The 9,709-nt window shown below is 30.5% G+C and overlaps 1 protein-coding gene across 1 annotated transcript in view; it reads left to right on the top strand.

Moving 5' to 3' along the window:
* Window positions 1-4,700: 4,700 nt before the first annotated feature.
* LOC139971993 (N-alpha-acetyltransferase 40-like) overlaps window positions 4,701-9,709 on the top strand; it is a 99,296-nt gene continuing 94,287 nt past the window's right edge. Inside the window, exon 1 of the mRNA XM_071978861.1 lies at window positions 4,701-4,709. The gene's annotated coding sequence lies outside the window, so the exon portion shown is untranslated. The remainder of the gene's footprint in view (window positions 4,710-9,709) is intronic.

The following is a 9,709-nucleotide window of genomic DNA, read 5'->3' as shown; positions in this document are numbered from 1 at the left end:
TCTTGCTAAAATATAATATCACTGTTCTACGAACGTTAAGCATAATAAATACTTACCGACTGCAAAGAAATGGACAGATGGAAAGAAGAAAGAACAAATTATTATACAAAAGAGAAAAACAGTAAAACACAGACACAGTTACTTTAAAATATCAATGTCATTATAATTCAAACAACTAGTTTTCCTTTGGCATTTCTGCTCAATAGGTCTTAAAATCAATGACTAATGTGGATTTAAAAATTCATTTAAAAACAGTTGTTTATCTTCATTGAAATTGCGATCCATGTAATCGATAAATACAATTTTTGAATGAAAATTTGGATTTCTAAAGTTGTAAAAATTACAATATTTGATTGACATTGCTTGACACTGTTTGTTTGCTCATCACAACACTAGCTCATATTTTCAATTGTTGAATATGAAAGTGACGAATTCCGTTCAAAACACTCGTTCCAGCTTCATTCACATAGCCATTGATATGGTCGATAAACATGTTGTTGTATGAAAATGATAATATTCTTTACGAATGCTGTAAACATAATAATATTTCATTCAAGTTGTGTATGGAAATAAAGAATTAACAGGAATTAATTTCCCTCGATTTCCCTAATAGATAATTACAGTTCTAAAAACGATAATCATGCTAACTACTTACCGACTGCAAAGGAACGAACAAATAGGAAGAAGAAAAGAACGTATAAATATTGATTATAGAGAAAACAGTAAAACCACAAACACGGTGACTTGAAAATGTCAGTTTACTATAATTTAAACAAACAGTTTTCCTTGGCTTTTCCACTAGTTTTGACTCGTATCATCACCATCACATGGGAAAATTATAGTATTTGACCGGCATCGTTAATAAAAAGAAAGAAAACAGGGAAGTGACTTCCCTGGTGGTTTTCTTTGAACGAAGGTTAGGCAATGACACGTATCTACCATCGTTAAAGGTCTGGCGACACGTGATCACAAAAATCTTGTCATATTTTATAAACCTTAGGCCAATCCTGACTCGTTCATGAAGGTTTCCGTTACTAAACTATACATAACATATAATCAATGGTTAAAGGTCAAAGTTACAAATTAATAACAACAATCGTTCTATCTTTATTGACATTGTTATCAATAATCGATAAACATTTTATAGTACTGAATTGTACTTGAATGTTGTAAAAGCTCTAATATTTTATTCAAATTGTGTACAAATATAAAAAATTACAGGAATTGATTACTCTCGTGCTAATATATAATAACACTGTTCTGCGAATGTTAAGCATGATAAATACTAACCGACTGCAAAGAAACGGACAGATGGATAGAACAACGAACAAATTATAATACAAAAGAAAAAAAACAGTAAAACACAGACACAGTAACTTTAACATGCCAATATTAATGTCATTATAATTTAAACAACTAGTTTTCCTTTGGCATTTCTTCTCAATAGATCATCACATCAATGATTAATATGGGATAAAAATTCATTTAAAAACAGTTGTTCTATCTTCATTGAAATTGCGATCCATGTAATCGATAAATACAATTTTTGAATGAAAATTTGGATTTCTAAAGTTGTAAAAATTACAATATTTGATTGACATTGCTTGACACTGTTTGTTTGCTCATCACAACACTAGCTCATATTTTCAATTGTTGAATATGAAAGTGACGAATTCCGTTCAAAACACTCGTTCCAGCTTCATTCACATAGCCATTGATATGGTCGATAAACATGTTGTTGTATGAAAATGATAATATTCTTTACGAATGCTGTAAACATTATAATATTTCATTCAAGTTGTGTATGGAAATAAAGAATTAACAGGAATTAATTTCCCTCGATTTCCCTAATAGATAATTACAGTTCTAAAAACGATAATCATGCTAACTACTTACCGACTGCAAAGGAACGAACAAATAGGAAGAAGAAAAGAACGTATAAATATTGATTATAGAGAAAACAGTAAAACCACAAACACGGTGACTTGAAAATGTCAGTTTACTATAATTTAAACAAACAGTTTTCCTTGGCTTTTCCACTAGTTTTGACTCGTATCATCACCATCACATGGGAAAATTATAGTATTTGACCGGCATCGTTAATAAAAAGAAAGAAAACAGGGAAGTGACTTCCCTGGTGGTTTTCTTTGAACGAAGGTTAGGCAATGACACGTATCTACCATCGTTAAAGGTCTGGCGACACGTGATCACAAAAATCTTGTCATATTTTATAAACCTTAGGCCAATCCTGACTCGTTCATGAAGGTTTCCGTTACTAAACTATACATAACATATAATCAATGGTTAAAGGTCAAAGTTACAAATTAATAACAACAATCGTTCTATCTTTATTGACATTGTTATCAATAATCGATAAACATTTTATAGTACTGAATTGTACTTGAATGTTGTAAAAGCTCTAATATTTTATTCAAATTGTGTACAAATATAAAAAATTACAGGAATTGATTACTCTCGTGCTAATATATAATAACACTGTTCTGCGAATGTTAAGCATGATAAATACTAACCGACTGCAAAGAAACGGACAGATGGATAGAACAACGAACAAATTATAATACAAAAGAAAAAAAAACAGTAAAACACAGACACAGTAACTTTAACATGCCAATATCAATGTCATTATAATTTAAACAACTAGTTTTCCTTTGGCATTTCTTCTCAATAGATCATCACATCAATGATTAATATGGGATAAAAATTCATTTAAAAACAGTTGTTCTATCTTCATTGAAATTGCAATCCATGTAATCGATAAATAAATTATTGAATTGAAATTTGCGTTTCTAAAGCTGTAAAATGATAATATTTGATTGACATTGCTTGACACTGTTTTTGGCTTATCACATCAATAGCTCATATTTTCAATATTTCAATATGAAACAGACGAATTCAGTTCAACACAATCGTTCCACCTCTATTGACATAACCATTTATATAGTCGATAAACATGTCATTGTATAAAACTAATAATATTCTTCACGAATGCTGTGAAAATTATAACAATTCATTCAAGTTGTGTAGGAAAATAAAGAATTAAAAGTAATTGATTTCCCTCGATTTCCCCTAATAGATGATAACAACAGTTCTAAAAACGATATTCATGCTAACTACTTACCGACTGCAAAGAAACGAACAAATAGAAAGAAGAGAAGAGTGCATTATAAGTTATTATTGAAAAAAGGTAAAACCACAAACAGAGTAACTTTAAAATGTCAGTATAATTTAATTTTAAATATACAGTTTTCCTTGGATTTTCCACTGGTTTTGGCTGTTACCCTCACCATCAATGTGAAATTGTAATATTTGATTGGCATCGTTGGTAAAACATCAAAAATTCACAGGGAAGTGATTTCATTGGTGGTTCTCTTTGAACGAGGGATAGGTACTGAAACGTATCTAGCATCGATTAAAGGTCTGGCGACACGTGATCACAAAAATCTTGTCATATTTTAAACACCTAAGGCCAATCCTGACTCGTTCATGAAGGTTTCCGTTTCTAAAATATACATAACATATCATCAATGGTTGATGGTTAAAGTCACAAATTACTAACAACAATCGTTCTATTTTTGTTGACATTGCCATAAATAATCGATAAACATGTTATTGTATTAAATTGTGCTTTACGAATTCTGTGAAAATTCTAATATTTATTCAAATTGTGTACAAATATAAAGAATTAACTGGAATTGATTTCTATCGTGTATATATATAATATCACTGTTCTACGAACATTAAGCTTGATAAAACTTACCGACTTCAAAGACACAGACAAATGGAAAGAAGTAAGAACAAAATTATTATACAAAAGAGAAAAACAGTAAAACACAGACAGTCACTTTGAAATGTCAGTTTTTTTTAATTTAAACAAACAGTTTCCTTGGCTCTTCACTGGTTTTGGCTCTTACCCTTACCCTTTAATGTGAAATTGTAATATTTGATTTTCATCGTTGATGAAACAAAAAGAATTAACAGGGAATTAACCCCTTACTTTAATTATGTTACACACTTACCTCCTGACAAGAAACGAATAGATGAAAGAAAATAACAAATTTTTAAATAATGTAGAAACAATAGTAAACACACAAACACTGGGAGTTTCGAATGTTAGTTCATTATAGCTGACACAAGTAACTTTACTTAAGCTTTTTCCCGTTTTCGCTCATCACCTCACTAGCTCATATCATCACTGGTTAAAGGTTAAAGTTACAAATTAATTACAACAATCGTTCTATCTTTATTGACATTGACATACATAATCGATAAACATGTTATTGTTTAAAATGTGCTTGACCAAGTTTATTCAAATTGTGTACAATAATAAAGAATTAACATGAATTTATTTCCCTCTTGTTAATATATAATAACATTGTTCTATGAACGTTTAGCATGATAAATACTTACCGACTGCAAAGAAACGGACAGATAGAAAGCAGAAAGAACAAATTATTATACAAAAGAGAAAACAGTAAAACACAGACCAATTAATTTTAAAATGTCAGATTGTTTTAATTTAAAAACACACAGTTTTCCTTGGCTTTTCCAATGGCTCTGACTCTTACCCTCACCCTTTAATGTGGAATTGTAATATCTAATTTTCATCGCTGATAAAACATAAAGAATTAACAGGGAATTAACCCCTTACTTTAATTATGTTACACACTTACCCTCTGAAAAGAAAGGAATAGATGAAAGAAAATAACAAATCGTTATATAATGTACAAACAATAGTAAAGTCACAAACATCACTAGCTCATATAATCAATGGTTCCAGCTTCATTGACATAACCATTTATATATTCGATAAACATGTTTTTTTTTATAAAAATAATAATATTCTTCACGAATGCTGTGAAAATTCTAATATTTCATTCAAGTTGTATACGAAAATGAAGAATTAACAGGAATTGGTTTCCCTCGATTTCCCTTATAGATGATAACAACAGTTCTAAAAACGATATTCATGCTAACTACTTACCGACTACAAAGAAACGAACAAATAGAAAGAAGAAAAGAGTGTATTATAAGTTATTATTGAAAAAAACCCAGTAAAACCACAAACAGATTAACTTTAAAATGTCAGTTTACTTTTATTAAAAAATAACAGTTTCCCTTGGCTTTTCCACTGGTTTTGGCTCTTACCCTCACCATCAAAGTGAAATTGTAATATTTGATTGCCATCGTTGATAAAAAAAAAAGGATAACCAGGGAAGGGATTTCCCTGGTGGTTTTCTTTGGACGAGGGATAGGTAATGAAACGTATCGTTAAAGGTCTGGCGACAGAGTGATCACAAAAGTCTTGTCATATTTTAAACACCTAAGGCCAATCCTGACTCGTTCATGAAGGTTTCCGTTACTAAAATATACATAACATATCATCGATGGTTAATGGTTCAAGTTACAAATCAATTACCACAATCGTTCTATCTTTATTGACATCGCCATAAATAATTGATAAACATGTTATGTATTAAATTGTGCTTTACTTATGCTGTGAAAATTCCAAAATTTTATTCAATTTGTGTACGATAATAAAGAATTATCAGGAATTGATTTCCTATGTATCAATATATAATATCACTGTTCTACGATGGTTAAGCGTGATAAATACTAACCGACTGCGAAGGAAGGAACTGATGAAAAAGAACAAAATACGTACTATTATACAATAGAGAAAAGCAGTAAAACACAAACCACGTAACTTTAAAAAGTCAGTTTTTTTAAATTAAAACAAACAATTTTTCTTGGCTTTTCCACTGGTTTTGACTCTTACCCTCACCCTCTAATGTGAAATTGTTATATTCGATTTTCATCGTTGATAAAATATTAAGAATTAACAGGGAATTAACCCCTTACTTTAAATGTGTTACACACTTACCCTCTGTAATAAAACGAAGAGATTGGGAAAGAAATCGTTATATAATGTAGAACCAATAGTAAAAAACACACAAACACAGGGAGTTTTAAAGGTAAGTTTTCCTTAGCTGACGCAAGTAGTTTTTCTTGAGCTTTTTCTCCGTTTTCGCTCATCACCTCAATATCTATCATCAATGGTTAAAAGTTAAAGTTACAATTAATTACAACAATCGTTATATCTTTATTGACATCGCCATAAATAATCGATAAACATGCTATTTTAATATTTGATTGGCATCGTTGGTAAAACATCAAGAATTCACAGGGAAGTGATTTCATTGGTTGTTCTCTTTGAACGAGGGATAGGTACTGAAACGTATATAGCATCGATTAAAGGTCTGGCGACACGTGATCACAAAAATCTTGTCATATTTTAAACACCTAAGGCCAATCCTGACTCGTTCATGAAGGTTTCCGTTTCTAAAATATACATAACATATCATCGATGGTTAAAGGTTAAAGTTACAAATCAATTACCACAATCGTTCTATCTTTATTGACATCGCCATAAATAATCGATAAACATGTTATTGTATTAAATTGTGCTTTACAAATTCTGTGAAAATTCTAATATTTTATTCAAATTGTGTACAAATATAAAGAATTAACTGGAATTGAAATCTATCGTGTATATATATAATATCACTGTTCTACGAACGGTAAGCTTGATAATCACTTACCAACTTCAAAGACACGGACAAATGGAAAGAGGTAAGAACAAAATTATTATACAAAAGAGAAAAACAGTAAAACACAGACAGTAACTTTGAAATGTCAGTTTATTTTAATTTAAACAAACAGTTTCCTTGGTTCTTCACTGGTTTTGGCTCTTACCCTCACCCTTTAATGTGAAATTGTAATATTTGATTTTCATCGTTGATGAAACAAAAAGAATTAACAGGGAATTAACCCCTTACTTTAATTATGTTACACACTTACCTCCTGAAAAGAAACGAATAGATGAAAGAAAATAACAAATTTTTATATAATGTAGAAACAATAGTAAACACACAACCACTGGGAGTTTCAAATGTAAGTTCATTATAGCTGACACAAGTAACTTTACTTAAGCTTTTTCCCCGTTTTCGCTCATCACCTCACTAGCTCATATCATCACTGGTTAAAGGTTAAAGTTACAAATTAATTACAACAATCGTTCTATCTTTATTGACATTGACATACATAATCGATAAACATGTTATTGTTTAAATTGTGCTTGACGAAGTTTATTCAAATTGTGTACGATAATAAAGAATTAACATGAATTTATTTCCCTCGTGTTAATATATAATAACATTGTTCTATGAACGTTTAGCATGATAAATACTTACCGACTGCAAAGAAACGGACAGATAGAAAGAAGAAAGAACAAATTATTATACAAAAGAGAAAACATGTGTAAAAGTAAGTTGGCCTGACGTTTCGATCCTAGCAGGATCTTCTTCAGAGGCTAAATGACAAGTTACAGTAACAGAGGGGACAAAAACACGCACAGAATACAGACAGGTTAATGAGCACGGTGAACACAATGAGATGGATGAAAGGGGATTATAAATAGAAAGCAACAGGAGAAGAGGAGAGGAAGGAGATAAACTGTGGAGGGACAAAGAGAGGATTAAAGGCACAGGGTGAGGAATAAACTGGAGAGGGACAAAGACAGAAAGGTGTGAAGAAAAATGGAGGGGAAGAGAGCTGTAAGAGGAAGAGTGAAAGGGGGGGGGGGGAAAGAGAAAACAGTAAAACACAGACCAATTAATTTTAAAATGTCAGATTGTTTTAATTTAAACACACAGTTTTCCTTGGCTTTTCCAATGGCTCTGACTCTTACCCTCACCCTTTAATGTGGAATTGTAATATTTAATTTTCATCGTTGATAAAACATAAAGAATTAACAGGGAATTAACCCCTTACTTTAATTATGTTACACACTTACTCTCTGAAAAGAAACGAATAGATGAAAGAAAATAACAAATCGTTATATGATGTACAAACATTAGTGAAAGCACAAACACAGGGAGTTTAAAATGTAAGTTTATTATAGCTGACACAAGTAGTTTTACTTAATCTTTTTCCATGTTTTCGGCTCATCACTAGCACACATCATCAATGGTTCCAGCTTCATTGACATAACCATTTATATAGTCGATAAACATGTTATTGTATGAAAATAATAAAATTCTGCACTAATGCTGTCAAAATTATAATATTTCCTTCAAGCTGTGTATGAATATATAGAATTAACAGTAATTGATTTCCCTCGATTTCCCTAATAGATGAAAATAGCAGTTCTAAACACGATAATCATGCTAACTACTTACCGACTGCAAAGAAACGAACAGATAGAAAGAAGCAAAGAACGTATTCTCATTTATTAGAGAAAAAAACAGTAAAACCACAAACAGAGTAACTTTAACATGTCAGTTTACTTTTATTAAAAAAAAACAGTTTTCCTTGGCTTTGGATTGGTTTTGGCTCTTACCCTCACCATCAAAGTGAAATTGTAATATTTGATTGGCATCGTTGATAAAAAAAAAGGATAACCAGGGAAGGGATTTCCCTGGTGGTTTTCTTTGGACGAGGGATAGGTAATGAAACGTATCGTTAAAGGTCTGGCGACAGAGTGATCACAAAAGTCTTGTCAAATTTTAAACACCTAAGGCCAATCCTGACTCGTTCATGAAGGTTTCCGTTACTAAAAAATACATAACATATCATCGATGGTTAAAGGTTAAAGTTACAAATTAATTACTACAATCGTTCTATCTTTATTGACATCGCCATAAATAATCGATAAACATGTTATGTATCAAATTGTGCTTTACTTATGCTGTGAAAATTCCAAAATTTTATTCAATTTGTGAACGATAATAAAGAATTATCAGGAATTGATTTCCCATGTGTCAATATATAATATCACTGTTCTACGAACGTTAAGCGTGATAAATACTAACCGACTGCGAAGGAAAGAACTGATAAAAAAGAACAAAATACGTACTATTATACAATAGAGAAAAGCAGTAAAACACAAACAAAGTATCTTTAAAAAGTCAGTTTATTTTAATTAAAACAAACAATTTTTCTTGGCTTTCCACTGGTTTTGACTCTTACCCTCACCCTCTAATGTGAAATTGTTATATTCGATTTTCATCATTGATAAAATATTAAGAATTAACAGGGAATCAACCCCTTACTTTAATTGTGTTACACACTTACCCTCTGTAATAAAACGAAGAGATTTGGAAAGAAATCGTTATATAATGTAGAACCAATAGTAAAAAACACACACAGGGAGTTTTAAAGGTAAGTTTTCCTCAGCTGACGCAAGTAGTTTTACTCAAGCTTTTTCCCTGTTTTCGCTCATCACCTCACTAGCTCATATCATCGATGGTTAAAGGCCAAGTTACAAATTAATTACAGCAATCGTTCTATCTTTATTGTCATTGCCATAAATAATCGATAAACATGTTATTGTACTTAATTGTGCTTTACTAATGCTGTGAAAATTCCAAAATAGTATTCAATTTGTGTACGATAATAAAGAATTATCAGGAATTGATTTCCCTCGTATATATATATATATATGTATATATATATATATATATATATATATATATATATATATATATATATATATATATATATATATATATATATATATATATATATATATATATATATATATATATATATATATATATATATAATATTACTGTTCTCCGAACGTTAAGCATGATAAATACTAACCGGCTGCGGAGGAAGGAACTGATAA

The sequence above is a fragment of the Apostichopus japonicus genome, chromosome 8 (genome assembly GCF_037975245.1).
Source record: "Apostichopus japonicus isolate 1M-3 chromosome 8, ASM3797524v1, whole genome shotgun sequence".
NCBI lineage: Eukaryota > Metazoa > Echinodermata > Holothuroidea > Aspidochirotida > Stichopodidae > Apostichopus > Apostichopus japonicus.
Note: the sequence above shows the minus strand (reverse complement) of the source record. Positions and strands in the feature narration are given on the sequence as shown.